Source organism: Pelodiscus sinensis, chromosome 2 (assembly GCF_049634645.1).
Source record: "Pelodiscus sinensis isolate JC-2024 chromosome 2, ASM4963464v1, whole genome shotgun sequence".
Lineage (NCBI taxonomy): Eukaryota > Metazoa > Chordata > Testudines > Trionychidae > Pelodiscus > Pelodiscus sinensis.
In genome coordinates this window covers 50449842-50471516 of record NC_134712.1, presented here as the reverse complement: position 1 = coordinate 50471516, position 21675 = coordinate 50449842, and the positions used below count along the sequence as shown (strand labels likewise).

At 44.1% G+C, this 21675-nt stretch overlaps 1 protein-coding gene across 2 annotated transcripts in view; it reads left to right on the top strand.

The window, feature by feature from the left end:
- The first annotated feature begins 1143 nt into the window (after nucleotides 1-1143).
- The window catches only part of PKIA (cAMP-dependent protein kinase inhibitor alpha), a 59839-nt gene continuing 39307 nt past the window's right edge, over nucleotides 1144-21675 (top strand). The window contains exon 1 of one of the 2 annotated variants that reach the window (XM_075920487.1): nucleotides 1144-1603. The gene's annotated coding sequence lies outside the window, so the exon portion shown is untranslated. The remainder of the gene's footprint in view (nucleotides 1604-21675) is intronic. The other variant, XM_075920486.1, reaches the window with a different exon arrangement.

Genomic DNA, 21675 nt, shown 5'->3' with positions numbered 1-21675 from the left:
TCTGGTCTTAAAGTTACTTTTCATCTGAAAGATCTGGAATCAAAGTGAAGGAGAGCAAGAGGGCAGAGGGGACGTAGGGAAACAGCTTCCCCACTATCAACGAAAAACAGAGAGATGGGATCTCTCATGTCTCTTTTAGCTTGGAAAGGGGGGAAGCAGTTCCCACTCCTATTTCAATCTACTTTAACCACTGTGAAAAATGGCACCTCCAGCAGTAACCTCCTTTCCAAAACTCTTGTTGGGGGTATCAAGTAGCTACTAGTCCACTGTCAATCAGCATTAACACCTGCACTCACAGCACTTGTGTTTTCTTGGGAGTTCTCCCAGCAAAATATTGACCAGATATGACCCTGCTTAGCTTGTGAAATCTGAAGAGCTCACAGATGAAGATGATATGGCCACATGCATATTTGAACAGGACAGCCTGTTGTAAATTTTACAACACCTCAGGGTTTTTTGTTGAACTGTTATTCTGCATATGGAATCAGTTCATGTGATCCTATGCTCTCTGTGGCAAGAACTTGGACTTTTTAGTGAGTTTGTCATTAGCCATGTAAAGATATGACACTCTATAAATAACAGAAATAGATCCTGCTTGTGGATCATAAAATTCCCCAGCCACTTTTATGAAGAGAAATTTGTCTGGTGATTTTAACCAACAATGTCTCTTCACTACTCTCTACTTCTATTGTGCAAGGAAAAGAACGTTGGCAAAACTGCTGCCTTCCACCGAAGACACAGCTGCATTTCTAACTAGGTTGTTTCGTGCACGTTTTATTAGATGCTTGGGCATCCTTTGGAATGCATAGTGCTGCACAAAGAAGCAACATAAGTGATGTTCCTCCAATACAAAAATCTCTTCCTGGGAGACAGGCGGAGGCTTTCCATGGGAAGAGCCAAACACATTGAAATAGTGGCACAGAAAGCAGCAATGCGGTGCCTCTCCCCCAATTCTTGCCTAGTAGTGGCCCTAGGCTTGCAGCGAGCCGGAGATAAGACCACAGCGACTTTCCAGGATAGGCAGAAGGGTGCAGTTTAGCAGGTGCGGACCTCCTACCCCGAATCCACACTAGTGCAACCCAGCTGGCACGAACGCGGCAGTCCCCGCCCTCCCGCTCCAGAGCTAGGAGAGGGGAATTCGGGAGGGGAGCGATCTCGCGGCACGGAGCAGCCCATCCGGCAGCACAAGCCGGGGGGGCGCACGGCTGCTAGGCACCGCCGCCAGCCCCCACGAGCCTGCACCCTCCGGGGTGGGGGGCGGCTCTCGCGTTGTCACTAGCGCGCGCTGCAGCGCAGCCCGCCGGGCAGGGGGAAGAGCGAGCCTCGCGCCCTGTCAGCGGTGTAGAGCCGGCCCGCCGCTCCTCCCTGCGGCTGGCTGCGAGTGCCGCGGTCCGGGGGAGGGGGCGGCGGAGGAGGATGACTTCATGCCGCCGGAGCGCTGTGAATTTTGGGCGCCTCCGCGGGTGCTGGGCTGCGGGGCGCGGCAGGAGAGCGTGAGGCGCGCCCAGACCCCCCCACCCCGAGCTGTGGCCGCCGCGGGGCGCCCGACGCAGCAGCAGCAGGGCGCGCGGGCGGACGATGCGCTGAGCCGGTCGCCGGGCAGGTGAGTGGTGGCGGCTGGTGGCCACTCCCGCGAGCTGGGGGGGACGGAGCCTTTCCGCGAGCGGCGAGCGCGCGCCTGGGACCTACTCGGGGCTCGCCGCCGCGTGGCCTCGGGAGGAGGCAGCCGGCGGCTCCGAGCAGCAGCGGGCCACGCCGCCCCTCTCTCCCCCAGAGTGCGTGTCCCTCAGCCGGGCCCAGCGCCCTGCAGTCTGCCCGCCCGGGGGTCCCTGAGCCAGCCGCGGCTCGGCTCCAGACGCTCAAAGGGGCCGCGAGCTGCCAGGCCCGGGGGGGGGCTTCCCTCGAGGCGGCCGAAGCTGCCGGGTGTGAGCCCCCCAAGTGTCCAAGGAACGCTGGGCGGGTTTGGCTGAGGAGCCGCCGGCTGGCAAGTGCCTGGCGCTGTTGTTTGGTTAATTTGTCACGTCCCTCCGGCAACAGACAATCCCTCCAATCGAAACATGGATTCTTTTGCGCCAGAAGGTGGGATGTTTGATGCCAATTCCCCCGCTTCTCAGCAGGGCTGCTGGTCACAAGCTAGCGGCTCTTGAGGAAACGTTATTCATTTGGTTTCCCATTGATCAAAGACATTGAAGGTAAAAGACCTATTGGAGCATCTAGCCCCTCCCTGCCACAGGTGCGGGATTGTTCCTTGTTGCTGTTGTTTCTAGGGCTTTCGCAAGGCTGCTTTTAAATTTCCCTGGTGATGGGAAACAGCAGTTCTAATGTTCGAATAGAAAGGAACCTTAGACGTTGGTTTCTTGGTTTGACTTCCTAAATTCGGAAAGTACCCAAAAACCCAATGTTGTAAAGTTACAGGAGGGATTCTGCTGCTCTTCCCTGTCTTTTAATCATATTTTTTTATCCCAAACATCAAGGTAAAATGTAGGATACCTGAAACAAATGCTAGGTTCAGTAGACGAAAAGGCTGGTGACCTGCTGCTTGACCCTATATACCTTTTGGAAGAGTGAGAGCAGCCAATCTTGTTCCTTTTAGTACAGCCATATTGCAGCTTTGCTATTGATGTTGTATCTTGCTTGTGGAATACAGGTAGACCTTTTTTTTTTTTTTTTTTTTTTTTTCCAAAAAATTGAGTCAAGGGAGAAAATCGTGAGAGTGAGTGAGCGAGCCTATATTTGTTCTGTTCTGATCAAAATATGCCCCAAACAAGAATCTTTGTTCAAATAAAGAGATGTATGCAGAGACAGATCATTAAACTGGGAACAGACTATGGGAACTACTGATGAGCAACTCTATGTGGGTTGGAAGAGGAAACAAAAGATGTTTGTGGGGGACTAAGAGGGAGTGCGAGTTTTTTATTTCGGAAAAGAGGCATTTCTGAGAAGAAGATGATAGAAGTTCAAACTGCAATTTTATTTATATTTTCAAATGAAAGGCCCTTGATTTGGCCTGTTGCCTTACGTTTGTCTAATGATTGCTATGGTTGAGTACTCTAGATACTATTGTAATTAGATTAAAAAGTGTAGGAAATAATTTAGGTTTCCTCTCTTTCTGGGATGATGGATTTAGCACTGATATAGAGACTAGAGCAGAAAGCCTAGAGTTTCAGGGCACACTAATGGATTCATTGGTTTGGGAACATAAGAACAGGTGTACTGGATCAGACCAAAGGTCCATCTAGCCCAGTAGCCTGTCTGCCCACAGTGGCGAACACCAGGTGCCCCAGAGAGGGTGGACCGAAGACAATGATCAAGCGATTTGTCTCCTGCCATCCCTCTCCAGACTGACAAACAGACAAACACCATTTCTATCCTCTGGCTAATAGCCTTTTATGGACCTAACCTCCATGAAATTATCTAGCGTCTCTTTAAACTCTGTTATAGTCCTAGCCTTCACAGCCTCCTCTGGCAAGGAGTTCCACAGGTTGACTACACGCTGTGTGAAGAAGAACTTTCTTCTGTTAGTTTTAAACCTGCTACCCATTAATTTCATTTGATGTCCTCTAGTTCTTCTATTATGGAAACTAATAAATAACTTTTCTTTATCTGCCCTCTCCACACCACTCATGATTTTATAGACCTCTATCATATCCCCCCTCAGTCTCCTCTTTTCTAAACTAAAAAGTCCCAGTCACTTTAACCTCTCTTCATATGGGACCTGTTCCAAACCCCTAATCATTTTAGTTGCCCTTTTCTGAACCCTCTCCAAGGCCAACAGAGTGATTGGTTAACAGCCATATTAGAAATGAATTCAACTGACCCAAGTATTGGCTGTGAATAACTTGCATTAAGTATGACCCATTAATTTAGTTTCTAAGGTATCCCTTTCAAAACTCTCATATTTAAAAAGCTAACTGGATAAATGATATAGTTGTAAATATTTAACTCATTAACAGTGTGGCTGGGGTTCCACAACTGGAGTGGTTCCATTCACGACATACTGGGAAGAAGGGGTGGGGGAATTCCTCTGGCCAGCTGGTGGTCCTGTTGTAGGCAAGGAGAGAACTGCTCAGGTTGCAGGCGAGGGAGTAGGACTGCTCTGGCTGACCCAGAGTTCCCCTGCGTTGCAAGGGGGGGGGTAGGGATTGTGGAGGAGCAGCAGCTGATCCGGCTGGCTAACCTGGGTTCCCAAAGCACTATGGGCAACCACGGGAGGAAGGGCTTTTAAGCTGGCTGCCCCAAAACCAGCTCCTTGCTCTCTCTGCTCTCCCCTTCCCCCTTGCAGCCTCTAGGCTTATCTGGTAGTCGACTAGTTGCTTGCATCCTTACTGCTGAAGAGAACACATTGCAATATTTTTCCATTTTATGTTTACATAGTATTGAAAGACATCAGTAGTCACATATTAACACAGCATTCTGCCTGGAATGAAGCAGTATTTGAAGGCAAGTCTTCCATTGCTTATCTTAGTGCCCTAACAATTAGGCTATGGGACATGCTAGAGTAGTTCTCTCTCAATCTCCCCTGTTTGAAGTTATTCTGTACAGTGTAAAATACTTAAATCACTGAGGCACAAAAAAGTGGGGATTGACTCCATAGCCCAGCGGTTAGCAGAGTCAGTTTTGAGGAGCTGTTTGTTAGTGATCATTTACACATAGTGGAAAAGCTTTAAAAGGATACTGAGACATACACATCTTAGTGGTGAGAGGACTCACTAACGCTGTGTGAAATGTCAGTTGAAATTCCTGCTGCACATCAGGCAGAGGCAGAGCTGGCTTTAGGCTGATTCGACCGATTCCCCTGAATCGGGCCCCGTGCCTAAGAGGGCCCCACGCCCTAAAACTGGAAGTGGGCTGGCATGCCAGGCACGCTGTGGGAGGGGGCGTCGGCCCTGGAGGAGGAGTGCAGCGGCTTCCCTGTGCCACAGGAGGGGTTAGTAGGGCGTAGGGGTTTCCCTGCGCCGAGGGAGCAGGGGGTTGGCCCCGGGGTTTGGCGGGAAGGCAGGACATGACTCTGTAGCTGGGGATTTAAAGGGACCGTGACTCTTTCTTTGTGTAGGGGGTTTTTGTTTTTGTGTTTGGGTTTTTTTTTTCTTTTCTCAACAAAAAAAATTGGATTTAGAGCTGCAGCTCTCACATTTGGAGTGGGTACGCTAAGAAATATAAGTGTGGTGGCAGAATCTTCTCCTCTAGCTGTATTTTCCGTGATGCCCAATCCAGTAGTCATGCTCTGAGTAGACTAGTGGTTCTCAAAGTGTGGTCCACAACTAGGCATGTGAAAGGTTAACTGGTAACTGGTGGGGGGCTGGACCAGCTCCCTGCCTGTTCTGGGTATGGGGGTATTCCAGCTCTTGTCTGGAGTAGCCTCTGTTCGTGGGGAGCGTGGGTGCCCCGTGGACATGGGATGCTCTGGTGGGAGCTGGAAGCTGGGAGCCGGTGACAGGTCCAGTGCAGGGCGGGGGGCTGCTACAGCTGAGCTGAAGTGGTCCCCAGCCCATATCCTATTTAATCAGTAAACCAATTAAATGTTTGTCAAATTAACCTTTAACCAGTTACTGAATAACTGGGATTTTACACCCCTGTCTGTGACCATGTTTTAAGTAGGCCACAGGCTTGGGGCTCACTCCTTCCCTGTAGCGCGGAGTCTGTGCTAGCGTTCCAGCTCCCTCCACACAGACCTACAAGGGTGCAGCGCCAGCTTCCCGCTGCAGGAGGGACCAAGCCTTGTGGACTGGTTGGGGAACAGCAACACAGGAAACTGCTTGCCTGGAGGCTTTTCCCCATTGCTCCCATTTGGCTGGTATCACAACCTATGGGAACAACAGAGGGCAATCTTGGAACCAGTGGGGTGGGAAGCACAGAACCAGGTAAGCATCCCTCATCTGCCTCATGCCCAGACTCTGCACCCAGCACTCTGTTCTTGCATAGTTAGGGTGAGGCTTACCAGATAACCATTCACATCCTTAGTGTAAATTCATATTGAGTGTTTGTTTTGTAAACCTCATTAATTCGGGTAAAGGGCTTGTCTTTGTACAAGATAGCCTGTGGAAGGTATTTCATAGCATCAAAGCAGAGAGCTTTGACACATTCCTAATGCTCTCCAGGAAGGAGAAATCTATGCATAAATTCATCTGATGAGTTCAGACTCTGGAGTGGAGGGAGTAAAGATCCCTGGCAATGAGAAATTGAATCTCTTTAGTGCAGTTCGGACTTTCAGGCATGAAGATTTGTAAATACAAGAAAATAGATGCCTAAATTGTTTGTGTGGGTTAGCCCTGAAAGACCTTTTGAATTCATAGATTTCTACAACTCTATCATCTTTTGGATCACGGACTGAAACTCATTTGCATGTATTTGCTTGCCTGGTGTAAATCATTCTCATTTCTTTTTCCTGGTTAATAAACATTTTAGTTAACTACAGAATTGGCTACGTTATCTTTGTGAGATTTCAGGTGCAAATTGACCTGGGGAACTATCTGGTCTCTTGGGACTAGGAGCAACCTGAATACTTTGTGATCTTTGGTGTAAATGACTATTTATCACTGTCATCTTGCCTGGATATCAAGATAGAGTGGAGCCAATGATTAATTTGTGCCAGAGCTTGCCAGGATAGAGCCCCAGCACCTCTAGTCTTGATAGTCCTGCTAACTCTGGGCTGGCTGCATCAGTTATGAATGTGGAAAAATTTACTTACACCATGGCACCTCTTATTACAAATTAAGTGCTGATTGGAGTGCTCAAGGAGGGGACTATCTGTGATTCCATAGTAAAACTGTCAGAGTGCTCCAGGACTTCCAGTCCAGTAGAACATTCCACCAGTTTAAGGTATCTGCCCTGCTTTTCAGCAGCTTGTCCTGAGGATGGCCTTCATGGTTCTGAGCCACTCCAGACTGTGTGACAGCATCTCTGCTTTTGTAGGTTTCTAAGCTGCTAAATCATCACTATTTGTGGAGTGTGTAAAGTAGCAGATTCTGAAAAAACTATGGGATTTGAGATTCAATTGCATCTCAAGCTGTAAGCAAGTATGCCCTCTTCCAGTAGTGTTCTGTCTTCAGCTGTCTTAACCTTGATCTTGTTCTAAAGCCAATACTAAAAGATTCTTGACGGAATCTAAGTTACCTTGGCAACCCTAGGTATCCTGTAGAGTGTCTCAAAGCTCCAGTTCCTAATATGATTATACATACTTGTTTAATATATAATTTTAAAATGTGCTTATCTGTTTAGTGTACCTCTCCCAGGAATCACCATTTTACACTTAAGGTGAACAAATAACCATTGGAAAAAGAGCTCACCACCTGCTGTTTTAAAATAACACAGATTGTTAACTCTCCTCCCCCAAACTCCTCCTTTCTCTTTCTAACACTTAGTTCAAATGAGGTTTAACATCATGTATCCTATTGGTCAGAGCTTCTAAGAGAGGATATTATGGATGGATGAGCAGAGGTAAAGGCTTAATTATGGCCTAGCTTCAAGAACTCCATTTACCTGTTGGTCATTTGGCAGAAACTGTTTAGAAGAATATTTGTTGTTTATAGGCCCTGATCACCATATGACAGTTGAAGCCAGTGGCACTCCAGGTGGCTGCAAGAAATCTGCCCATCTGAGTTCACGGCAGAATTAAGGCCATAATGCTTTATTTCTTTTTAAAAATTATGATGCAATATGACTGACAATGGTAGAATGCTGTGCTGAAGCAATAAAGGAGGCTTTCAAAAAGGCTGTATTTTGCAAATGTATAAAATCTTTAAAAGCATAAAATATGGCCATTTATGACCTGGGAGACCAAGAGGAAAGTTCTGTCTTAAATCTTTTTTGTTTCATATCTTTTTGGATGTAGTATAATTATATGATTGCATTATTCATGAGCTGATTTGGTGTTTGTGGGCTTAAATACAGTGAGAGGAAAGACAAAATGGAGCAAAATTGGTTAATATGTAGATTCCATTCAGTCTAACCACCTGTCTGAGTCCTTAAAATAATATGGACCAAGTAATGTTAGCACAGACCTTCTAGGAAAAACATGAAGTCTTGATTTAAAGATTGCTGGTGTTGAAGAATCCAGTGCAACTATTGATAACTTGTTCCAGTAATTAAGTGTGTTAAAAAATGTACAACTCATTTCCATTTTGAATTTGTCTAGCTTTAGCATCCAGCCATTGGATCGTGTTATGCCTTTCTCTGCTACACTGAAGAATCCATTATCAAACATTTGTTTCCCCGTGTAGGTATTTATAGACTGTTACCAAGTCACTCCATAACCTTCTTTTTGTTAAGCTACATATACTATAAGAACTAGTCTACCACTCCATGTGAGAAATGGAGCATGTGAAAATGTTAGCCTCTTAAGAGGCTGACTCAGTGTGTAACACTAAGAAGAAAGTGTCATGTCTAAATATAGAATATTGAATTTTAAGTAACCTTTATTTGTAAAGGTTTGTAAAGCCAATGTCTGACATGAGAGATGCATGGATAATACGTGATCTGAGGAGGCAGCTCGGCTTGAAAAATGGGCATGATTTCTATAAAAATAGAGGTGGCATACATTGGAGGCATAAGCGCATCACAGTTCATCACCTGGATAGGTGGTGGTGGGGGGGAATTAACCTATACTCTTTAGATTTCTCAAACTGGGGATCCTGGCTTAAAAGGAAGTTGATTGAGGGGGTTGCATTATTGCTACCCTTACATGCACTGCCTTCAGACCTGGGTGGCCAGAGAGTGGCAGTTGCTGACCAACCTCTGAAGACAACTGTCCTGAAGTAAGGTTAGCAGTACTGCAACCTCACCTCCCCTATAACCTTGTAACAGCCCTCTCCACTCCTCCTTTGGGTCAGGACTCCTACAATTATAAACTGAAACTTCAGATTTAAATAGTTGAAATCATGACATTTTATCATTTTAAAAATCCTGTTACTGTGAAATTGATCAAAATGGAATGTAAATTTGGTAAGGCCCTCCTCATGGTTTTACTGAGTATGGTGGTACCAGAGTGTGCTCTGAGGCAAAGTCATGGTTCAGCTAGCATGGTGAAAAACAGTAATGAAGAAACTAAGTGGGGAGTAGGATGTGCATTTCCTCCTTAGGAAATGCTGCGCACTCTAAGTGCCACACACTCTATCATCTTCACATCAAGCCACTACATGCATAAGAAAGTATGGAAGCCCAGAATAACTGCCACATTTACTTGATAGATATGTACCAGCAGCGAACAATGGGACTTGTTGGAGGCAAAGGAGGAGCAAGGGGAGAGTTAAAATGGATGTGTTCTTTCTCACCTGTTAATGATGTTTTTTACATAACATAAGAACGGCCGTACTGGGTCAGACCAAAGGTCTATCCAGCCCAGTAGCCTGTCTGCCGACAGTGGCCAGCACCAGGTGCCTCAGAGAGGGTGTACTGAAGACAATGATCAAGCGATTTGTCTCCTGCAATCCCTCTCCAGCCTCTGACAAACAAAGGCCAGGGACACCATTTTATGCCCTGGCTAATAGCCTTTTATGGACCTAACCTCCATGAAATTATCTAGCTTCTCGTTAAACTCTATTATAGTCCTAGCCTTCACAGCCTCCTCTAGCAAGGAGTTCCACAGGTTGACTACACTCTGTGTGAAGAAGAACTTTCTTTTATCAGTTGTAAACTTGCCACCCATTAATTTCATTTGGTGTCCTCTAGTTCTTCTATTATGGGAACTAATAAATAACTTTTCTTTATCCGCCCTCTCCACACCACTCATGATTTCATATACCTCTATCATATCCCCCCTCAGTCTCCTCTTTTCTAAACTGAAAAGTCCCAGTCACTTTAACCTCTCCTCATATGGGACCCGTTCCAAACCCCTAATCATGTTAGTTGCCCTTTTCTGAACCCTTTCCAAGGCCAAAATATCTTTTTTGAGGTGATGGGACCACATCTGTACACAGAATTCAAGATGTGGGCATACCATAGTTTTATACAGGGGCAGTAAGATATTCTGGGTCTTATTTTCTATCCCTGTCTTAATTCCTAGCATCCTATTTGCCTTTTTGACCGCCGCTGCACGCTGTGTGGCAGTTTTCAGAGAACTGTCCATGATAACACCAAGATCTCTTTCCTGATTTGTCATAGCCAAAGTTGCCCCCATCATACTGTACGTATAGTTTGGGTTATTTTTCCCGATGTGAATTACTTTACACTTATCCACATTAAATTTCATTTGCCATTTTGTTGCCCAATCACTCAGTTTGGTGAGATCTTCTTGGAGTCCCTCACAGTCTGCTTCTGTCTTGACTATCCTAAACAGTTTGGTATCATCTGCAAACTTTACCACCTCACTGCTGACCCCTTTCTCCAGATTATTTATGAATAAGTTGAAAAGGATTGGTCCCAGGACTGACCTTTGGGGGACACCACTAGTTACCCCTCTCCATTCTGAAAATTTACCATTTATTCCTACCCTTTGTTTCCTGTCTTTTAACCAGTTCTCAATCCAAGAAAGGACCTTCCCTCTTATCCCATGGCCATGTAATTTACACAAGAGCCTTTGAGGGACCTTGTCAAAGGCTTTCTGAAAATCCAAGTATACTAGATCTACTGAATCCCCCTTGTCCGCATGTTTGTTAACCCCTTCAAAAAACTCTAATAGATTAGTAAGATAGGATTTCCCTTTTGGTTCCCTAAACTGTTAAAGTGTTATCCCTTCCCTGAGTGAGTGCAGGAGAATGTCTGAGGTGGACACCAGAGGTGGGAAAACTCTGAGGTAAACAGCAGAAGTAAACAGTGCACACGGCCCCCAGCAAGGAGTGCACATGGCCCCAAGAGGCCCAGAGACTCAGAGGCTGCATGTGGCTGATCCTTAAAGGAGAGAGGGACAGAGACATGGTAGGTTGACCATCAAACGGAGCCTTCCAGAACGCCCACTGCTCGGGTCGCCTGGCCAGCTAGCTGCAGGGTCGGATAAAGCAGAGTGTCGGATTACCAGGTGTGGGTTAATTTGGACTCCACTGTATTCCAAAATGTCTCTTAACCCTCGTTCAATGAGCTTTACAGGGAAGGACATTGAAATAGCGAGTCTGTTATATTTTGATATAACGGGCTTGCTCTTAAGACGTGGAATAGCTATTTCTAGATATTGGAGGTATCCCAAAATAGCTCCGTGGTGTAGATAGCCTTACATCCCTAATTCTTATGATATGTGGTGTTTTTTCTTCAAGTCCCATGTCTTGGAGTCATATGATTTATGAAAATCTTTTTTTTTTTTTTTTTTTAAAGAAAGGTAAACTTGTAGCCATGTGGCTGCACAGAAAACCTTGAAAATGTGATCATGTACCCGAAGAAAATTAAATTTTTTATATATACACACACACACTTTATTTGGAAACAGTTTGGTTATTTTGAGTGATCCTGACTCTTGAATGCTTAGGGGTGGCAATACTGATGCCATTTAGGGCATAATTTGGCTTGCAGAACCTTTATTTTCTAGTAATTCATTTTCCAGCATTCTCATTCCTAAGCATTAGCTACTTAGTATAAACATTAAAAGATGTGCTTTTGTTTTGGAGGGATTTGATTAGTTTGTCCTTTGCAGAACAATGGTTCATCATTTCTGCAAAATGAAAATGCTGTCCTCTAAATGTGAGTTGCTTTTGATTAGTCAACAAAAGAGCTCTGCGGGAGACTAGTGTTTAATGAGCCATTATTGCAGCTCTCCATTGGATCTCAACTATGCCTTGTCAGGAGCCTTTATTCCTTGGTATTATTCTGCTTCTCATATGGCTGCTGAATCTTAGTCTTAGGCTTTTCCCTTGGGTGTGTCTGCACTTTTTTGAAGGATTTCTGTGTCTGTTTGCATCAGTGTCTGCCTTCTGACGTGAAGCCTTTGGTTCCCGATGGATGTGGAAGTGGGTTCCATCTCATGAGATGTTTCTAGTCATCCTTTTTCTCCTAGTGGAAGGAGATTGTGACTGCAAGCTAGGGATGTGAATGGGTAACTGGTTAACCAGTTAGCATCACCCTTAACAGTGATGCTTTCCAAGTAATGGTTAACCATTGCCCAGGAGCAGCCCTGGGGATTGCTGACTCCCAGCCTGGGCCAGAAACAGCCAGGCTGGAATAGCCCATGCCCACAGAGTGGGGGCTGGTCCAGTCCCCGCTCACCCCTGTTTAATCAATTAACTAGTTAAAGATTGTTTCACAGGCTAACTAATTAAATGAGATTGTACATCCCTATTGCAGACATGCAATCCAGGAAATATGATCTAGAGCCTCACAACTGGTCATTGTATTGGGGGATGGCAGACCGGATCTTCTTTAACCAGCAATATATCACTTTGCCATTTTCCTGAACTCTAGGTCAATTCATGACACTAGGTAATGATTGGGTTAGCAGAGGATTAGGTTAGGAGAGGGAGGTTCTAAATCAGTGTCACTGGTAGCAAAAGTCTGTGGAGAGATGGAGGCATCTGAACCTAATCCATGACCCAGATAAATGTGTGCTTTTTATTTATTTATTTATTTATTTATTTATTTATGTCATACAGCCAAGGCCAATTTCATGGCACTGAGCCACTGGCTTCCAATTGTTGCTGAAAACTGCGTACATTGTTCCATCCCAACTCAGGGGCCGTTTTACACAATTTCATGTTCTATGTACAGGCAGTCCCTGGGTTACGTACAAGATAGGGACTGTAGGTTTGTTCTTAAGTTGAATCTGTATGTAAGTCAGAACTGGCGTCCAGATTCAGTCGCTGCTGAAACTGACCGCCAGTTCTGACTTACATACAGATTCAACTTAAGAACCCCAGGCGTCCCCAAGTCAGCTGCTGCTGAAACTGATCAGCGGCTGATTCCAGGAAGCCTGGGGCAGAGCAACTCTGCCTCAGGCTTCCTGTAGTCAGCGCTGGTCAGTTTCAGTAGCGGCTGACTTGGGGACGCCTGGGGCAGAGCAGCTGGGGTGCTGCTGGGTTGCTCCAGTAGCACCGCTCCTCGCTCCTTGGCGCTACTGGACCAACCCAGCAGCACCCCAGTTGCTCTGCCCCAGGCGTCCTGATTCAGCCACTGCTGAAACTGACCAGCAGCGGCTGAATCAGGACCTGGGGCAGAGCAGCTGGGGTGCTGCTGGGTTGGTCCAGTAGTGCCCAGAGCGGCGCTGCAGGACCAATCAGCAGCGCCCCAGCTGCTCTGCCCCAGGGTCCACAACAAAAGCCTGGTCTGCTGGGGGGGGGGGCACGGGCACACTAGCTGCGCCCCCCCCAGCAAACCAGGGACACGGGGAGCAGAGCCGCAATGGCAGCGGGGTGCCACGCCTCTGAGGCTTTGCTCTGGCAAAGTCTCAGAGGCGAGGGACCCCGCTGCGGCTTCAGTCCCAGTGCCTGTGGTCTGCTGGGGACAGTCCCCAGCAGACCACAGGCACCGGGACTGAAGCCGCAGCAGCGGCGGGTTCCCGCGCTTCTGAGGCTTTGCTCTGGCAAAGCCTCAGAAGCCCTGGAACCCGCCGCTGCTGCGGCTTCAGTCCTGGTGCCCCTGGTCTGCTGGAGACGGTCTCCAGCAGACCAGGGGCACCGGGAGCAGCTTACGAACGGGGCTTTCTCGCCCTGGAGCTCGCAGGCAGCAGAGCCCCGTTCGTAAGTGCGGATCCGACTTAAGTCGGATCCGCGTAAGTCGGGGACTGCCTGTATTCCTAAATTTCACCTTTAAGAGAAGCTGAGACTGGATAACAGGGGATAGGTCACTTGAAAATTGCCCTGTCTGTTAATCATCTGGTACCAATGGTCCTATCTGACAGTGGCCAGTCTGACCCAGTGTGGCTGTTCCCTCCATGTACACATCTATCAGCTGTTTTGGCAAACTAGCTCCCTCCATGTACACATCTATCAGCTGTTTTCGCAAACTAGCTCCCTCCATGTACACATCTATCAGCTGTTTTGGCAAGTCAGGTTAAGGTCTTCTGAAAACACCACATTAATACGGACCTGACAGAACAGCTGAAAACCCTTTTGGAACTCATTTCCTATTACCTTAAGATCATTTTTTGTCTGAAGTGACTTCAGCACCCACTGTAAGTGAGCTTTAAAGACTTTTTATATCAAGCTTTTCAAGGTTAAGTTAGCTCTGAGAATTTTTCTGAGATTGAATTTTTATGTTAAAGGTGGAATCAGTCTTCATGACCCTATTTATGGCTCCCCAATAGGAGACTTTTTGAATGTTTATAGTGTGTGTCAACTTGGGATATATACACTGAATGTATCACTTTGTTACCTACTTCATTTTTATTACTGATAGTTTAATTCCATGCATTTTTGTTTGGCTTGCATTACTACTCACCCTAAATCCCTTGTGATTAAATGCTTGTGATTATATTTTTGTGTCTTGGAACATTTGAAAGGATCAGCTTTCTGTGTTGGGCAATGACAACTTTGGTCATCTTTTATACTGTCTGCACTCAAGTTCAGTACAAATTTGCCTATTTTGAATTCAATGTATTTTTAGCAAACTTTTTGTTGTAGACAGCACATTAGTATAATTACCTTTCAACATTTTCCCATATCCCCTGAAATTCAAGTGATATTTAAAGTTTAATTATCCACTCAATTACCCAAATTTTCTTAAGACTAGAATTTCGTTGCTCTGAAATTTTCTAGAATAGGAACAACTTAATAAGAGTGCTCTCTGAGGCTATGCCTAGGCTGCAGGCTTCTTTTGGAAGAAGCTTTTTTTTTGGAAGAGAGCGCTTCTGAAAAAACGTCTTCCAAAAGAGCGTCCATACTGTAAAAGTGCATTGAAAAAAGCAATCTGCTTTTTCGAAAGAGCGTCCAGACTGAATAGACGCTCTCTCGCATGTAAGCTGTGATTGCTATGGACGGAATGGCCACCAGGGCACCTATGCTTTTTCCTCTTTCCTCTTCTTCCGAAAGCACTCCCTCTTCCCTGTCCACACATGCCTTTTTTCAAAAGAGTTCTTTCACAAAAAGGCTTCTTCCTTGTAGACTGAAGATTACCAATGCTGGAAAAACCCTTTAGTTCTTTTGATTTTCTTGTGGAAGAATGCAGTTGAAGTGTAGATGTTCCTCAAGTTTTGTCAGAAAAATGGCCGTTTTTCCGACAACTCTGTAGTGTAGACATACCTGCTAGTGTGAAGAGATAACACACAAGTAAATAGGGCGCAGTCAGAAACTTACTGTCTTACTTCTCAAGTCATAAAGCATAAGAAAATGAAAGTGAAACAAGCAGCAACAATTATAATTTGATGTTTAAAAAAAGCTCAAGGGAAAAAAGCTTTCCACAATAAGGTGTAGCTATACACTTAAAAAAAAATTACGGGTAAACTGCTATTCTTTGACATCATTGCCTGAATGAATTCTGTCTGTCTGAAAACCATGTACGCTTTATCCTCCAAAGAAAAAAGCCTTTGCAACCCAAACCTATTTAGCATCTCTGGTTCAGACTTCTCCCCCGACCCAATTTTTGAAAGAACTGAGAAGAAAGTTCCACACCATTTGTAGAGGGATGCATATGTGTGCGTGCTACATATTCACATCTATGGCCTATCTTCTTGATTCTTTTCAAAATCATGTTAAGCTAAATAGCAAAGCCTTTGTCATATCCTATAAAAGAGACCTCAATGTGAGATCTTGGGTTTTATTAAGAGACCTTACTTTCTTATTTCTTCTCATAGCCTCATGGAATTTCTGCACTTTGTTTAAAAAAAAAAAAATCTGGACCACTTTCTTTTAATTGATTCCTGTTCATTTTGTGTGCTTTCTGTGGACCGGCTTCAATTAAATACCTAACAATAGGCCACAGACCAATGTGCACTTATTATGAGTGTGTTTTAAACCTATCTCCTAATCTCATTTACATTGACACATTTCGCCCTGTGTCTCAAGATCAACTCAAGATGCACAGCCATGTCTCTTGATCAGACAGCAGTCTTAAGGGCAAAGTTTTCTTTGTGAAATTAACAGTTAAATATGCATCCCCTCTTCAAAACTTGAGTATGTAGGTAGAGCTAATGAGAATTTAAATCCCACACTTTATCCATTTAAGTTAATTGAAAGTGGTTTATTTCATGTTAGACAAATGTATGTTCTCATTTGTGGCCTTAATTTTATCAAATAATAGTGACCTAACCAAATCTGAGGCCTTGGGGGGAGAGTGGTTTTATTGGTTCAAGACAATTTTTAAAAAATGCATCCAATACTTATGATACTCAGAAACAATAAATCTGCTCTGCTCTTCTACAGCAGATAATTTCAAAGATAACTACATTAACATCAGTGTAGGAACATGAATATAAAACTAGTATGAGATCAAAATCAGTACTAGTATGTAGCCAAATGAATAATGGATATTTAACTATAGATACCTCACAAGCATCCCAGTAAAAGATGAGAGGTTTTACTCTGTGATGAGGGCCAGCAAACTCTGATTTTCAGATTATTGGAGAAAGCAAATTGTAGAGTCAGGAGCTCTTCTTTGTGATATTCATGAAAGCAGCATTACGTGCTCAAATCTAGGGACTTACAGCAGATGCAATATTTCTGAACAGGCAAGGCGAAACACAGTCCATCAGATAATTAAACCATAGCCAAATACAGTAAAACTCCGTTGGTCTGGCATTTGATGGTCCGGCACTCCTGATGGTCCAGCCCGATCAGGAACCCGGAAGTGCTCCGGGCAGCTGGACCATTGGAGCTGCTCTGCCCCCGGCTTCCTCGATTCAGCCGCTGCTAAAACTGACCAGGGAATCCGGGGGCAGAGCAGCTTGAGTGCTGCCGGGTAGGTCCTGTAGCGCTGCCTCTCGGGGCTGCGGGACCAACCTGGCAGCACCCCAGCTGTCCCCGATTCAGCAGCTGCTGAAACTGACCAGCGGCTGACTCCAGGAAGCCCGAGGCAGAGCTGCTCTGCCCTGAGCTTCCTGGAATCAGCTGCTGATCAGTTTCAGCAGCAGCTGACTTGGGGACACCTGGGGCAGAGCAGCTGAGGTGCTGCCGGGTTGGTCTCAGTGCCAAGAGGTGGCGCTACCGGACCAACCCGGCAGCGCCCCAGCTGCTCTGCCGCAGGTGTCCCCAATTCAGCCATTGCTGAAACTGACCAGCAGTGGCTGAATGGGGACGCCTGGGGCAGAGCCAGACTATCGGAAGGGGGGACTATGAGGGGTTTGGGGTGGCATCCCCCCACCCCACCCCAGACTCCTCATACCCCCACCTTCTGATAGTCCGGCATATCTGATAATCTGGCACCCCCTGGGTCCTAAAGGTGCCGGATTATCGGAAGTTTACTGTACATCTATATGAGCAAAACTACCTGCAGCAATCACAGTAATATAGAAAAGAGATGAATTTTGAGACCTCTTTAAAGAATGTCCATTGATAGCTACCTAAGCATTTCTTTGGCAGCTGCAGGGCAAGAGACAGGGAGGCTGATGTTATGGCAGTATTGCATTTGATTAGCAAAGACCTGGAAAAACAAGCCCAGAATAGGGATGGTTGGTTCTGTTTAACTTCACATACCATCAAGTGCAAAAGGCAAAAGAATGATTGTGAACTAAGTACTGCTTTGTAGATCAGTTAATTTTTTTAATTGCCCCAGCACACACATGAGGATCCATTTCAGTCTTAACTCCTAGTAGGATCTCTGACAGGGAAAGCATAACATAATCTGGTCTTGGAAGTTGTGTGCAAATAACATAATAGCCTTCCTGATCTGCTCTCACCTTGTGTTGAGTGTCTGTCCAGAGAAAGCTGAACTAAAGAGCCATCTAAACTAGCTGAATCATCTTCATGGGTTACGTAACATAAATGGAAAAGTAGTGTCCTCTGTCAGCCAATACCCTTTGCATTGGAAATATTTTTATAGTACTTTGAGTCATAAATTAGTCAACCCTAGATATAAATCGCGATTTAATCACCAAGAAAAAATCATTGTTTTACATCGTTTCCAACTGATACTACTTCACATTTCTTAAACAATGGTTCAGATCTGATCACTGAAGCACTGAAATAGAAATAGAAATATGAGTTTTTCTGCTTTTTAAATTCCCAGTTGATTTCTTAGGTTTGAGTGAATAATATCAAGCAATGAAAATATTCTCTGTACCTGCAGAGGAAGATACTTCTGTGAAAAGTTAGCTTAACAACTGAAGTAACTCTGTTTCAGAATGTATGGCTAATGATTCCCACAGTTCAAGGGAGTGACTTTGTTCAAAACATCAACAGTGAACATGCACTGAGTACTGTATATGGTTTTGCTCCAGCCTCCAGCCCTGAAATTTATTATGTCTGGAATAACTGAGGAGTGATTTTTTTGAGATTCCCATGCCATGAATTGGCAGTAGCATCCTCTTCAGAAATTTGGCATCCATCTTTATATCTAAGATTAAGAATGTTTGCAGGAAAATAACTGTGGAGTTAGTGTTTGCCTGTAGTCTAACTTTCTGGTGAGGTATTTCTTTTGTCAATGTTTCTTTAAATGTCTGCCAAATTTCTACAGCATCAGCAAGGCAGGAGCAATTTCTGTGAAGTTTGTTTCAGGCTATGGATAATAAGTTTTAGTATACTGAACCTACATTCATCTTTAGTCCAACAATCTTAGATATTTTAGATGAGAGATTTCCATCTATTTAATCACCTTATTTCCACAAAGTTTTAAAAGAATAGGCCAATTCTTAATAAATTGTTCAAAATAATCAACCACAGAATTACATTGAAGGAGAATTTAGTTTGGATCCTCCGGCTATTATGTTATTTGCACACAACTTCCAAGACCAGATTATGTTATGCTCTCCCTGTCAGAGATCCTACTAGCAGAAGCATAATGGGTTTTTACGGAAGTATTTTGTGACTTCATAATTTTCGTTTATTACTGAAGAAGACTTAGACTCTGCCAGAACTTTAGCGTCATCCATTGGCACTTTTAGCTGCAGTGCTACAACTAAACATATTTCAGACAACAAAGTATCAGTAACAAACAAAAACCAAAACAAAAAAAACCACACAATCACATATGGTACTAACAATATGCTGGAGAAAAGTTATTTTGAATAGTTTCTTCTTGGTTCTTCTCACTTTTTTTTAACAAGGATGCAGATCTGATTCCAAGTTACCCAAAAAGCTAAGGTTTACTGTTCTTAAGGTTCATTTAATTTTGGCGTAAGCACCACTGAACTCACTAGCAATTCAGGGTTTAGAGAGAAGGAAATATAGGATGGGGTTCCCTTGGGAAAGCTGAGTTATGCTGAAGTAAAATAGGAAATACACTTAAGGCATCACCATTATGGTCTCTAGCCATGATCTTCCAAAATAAGAGGCAAGTATTATGTAATATAAGAAAATGATACTGGCAATTTCTACATTTTATTTCCTGCAGCTTTCTGTACTGTGTATTTAGGTGATACCTAATTAACCAAGCTACCTTGATTTACAATCTATAGAGATTAGCTAAGAATTTTTTTTTCCTAGCAACATCCAACAGAGCAAATAGCTTGGGAATTTATTTGCTAGATCACATTTTATTCTAAAAGGCATAGAACAGTGTTTCTTAAACTTTTTAAGACCGAGGAACAGCAAACAAAAAAATTTTATGAGGAAAACCAAGGATTTTTTGTTGAGCAAAAAAAAGGTTGGGGGGAGGGAGGAAAGTTATTGAGCAAAAATAAAGGCCGCCTGCCCCTTTAAGTGCAGCCATTTTGAACTCTGTTGTTCTCTGTGGCACACCTCCAACTGCCTTGCAGCACACTGGTGTGCCCTGGAACACAGTTTAAGAAATACTTGCATAGAGAGTCTTGAAGAATGATGCATTGCAGAGTGAATTATTTAAATTACTAAGTAGTTGATCCACATTATTCTTCAATCATATCCACATCTCCCAATAAACAGTTTTCCTTATTTCATTGTATATTGAGGCCCTGTATCTTCTTGCATTATTTATACTTGTTGCATTTTCCTCTTTTACCCAGAGAACCTATTTCTTCAAAATATTCCCAGATAGGGTCTCTTACATCTAGAAGCCATGATGGTTTTTCTGTGGAAAAAGTGTGGGGGAACATAAGCAGCTGTGTGTGTGCTCAATAATGTCTTCCTATTTTCTTTCCTGTCTGTTCCACTGTAACTTTTTATGCTGCTATTGTCTTTTCCTATACATTGTCGTTGTCTTAAGATCGTGTCTTAACTAATTGTTCTGCTGGGTGTGATTCAGATTCACCACCACATAAGCACAGCACAAAAACAATCCTATGCAGCCAGTGTCTTTGTTGAGAAACAGAAATTGAAACCCTAAAACTTTCAAGAAGCAAGAACTGATAATTAGACTGTGGACAGACTAGAGCCATTAATTTATTTTTGAGCCTGTAAATGTAGGTATAGTGTACTTGTTATGAAATTTAAATGTAACTTATTTTTAAACAAATTTAGTATTTTATTTAAAAAATTCTGATTTTATTTTTTAACATTGATTTTTTTTTTATTCACCTTGCTTACGTTTGAGTGTAAAATATTATTGGCCAACTTCCTATCACTCACTTTAACACAAAAATATAGTGTTCCTTTCTCAGTACAAAATGCAAACTGCAAAAGTCTAGCAAAAGGGTGAGGAACCATTAAGAATGTTTAACCAATTAAATGGGACTTTATATCCCTGTAATGATTAGAGAGAGTCGGTCAGGGAGCAGCCTCTGCTTGATAGTATCAGTAAATTCCCCTGTTTGAGAGATGCTGATTTTTGTATCTAGCTATTGTAATGGGTATGTTTCAAAAATTAGATACAGATCTTTGCCAATACTTGTGCAGAATACAACCCCATCTTTCCTCCTGTTCCCACGCACGTACGAGAGAGAAGCATGGCATGAAGCCTTTACTTACTGATATCAAAAGCTAGATAGATCCATATATCAGAGGAATCTAGGTATAACTGGCATCTGTTCATCACCTATCATCCCATTCCCCACTCCCTCCTCCAAAAAAACACACTGCAGGATTCAGACAGAATGAAAGTTATTGCCAATAGATGGCTTCTTGAGTGTTTTATACCCAGTTGTTGGAAAGCAATAGACAGCTAGCTTTACTGAATGCGGATAACCAATCTCTTCGGTAATGGTCCCACACTATGTATGCTGGCTTGTACACAAAAACTGGTATAAATGTCTATTTCACTTACCCAGTGTGTCTAAAGTTTTCCAGTGAGACCCAGAAGAGAGCGCATGTTTGCCTACATTCTCTTGCTTTCATACTATGTTCCTAGTTCTACATTTCCATGTACTTGCTTTATATTGAGAATAACTTTTCAAAATAGGTGAGACTTTCATTCTGATCTCAATGTGCTCCTTTACACATGGACTTTCACTAAACTGGAGTTCATTTTAGTCTTACACTACGCATGGTAATTTTACAATTTGTTGTATCTGTATGGCTTTGCTAGGAAGAACTCAATCCAGACTTATAACAACTATCTTCTATTGTTAAGAGCAGGGCTTGACAAATACTCTCGCCCACGGCGAGTAGATATTACCAGCTGGCGAGTAGCTACAGACATAGGCGTGTGCACTACGGGCGGCACGGCCCAATCTGCCGGCCAGGTGGAGAAGCTGAACGCCGCTGGGGAGGGGGAAGTGCGGCAGTTCTCGCCGCCGGGTTGCCTGCGTGCAGCTCCGGCGTTAGGAGATGGGGCGTGAGCCAGAGGGCGGGACGCCAGCAGACGCCAGGATGCTGGCGT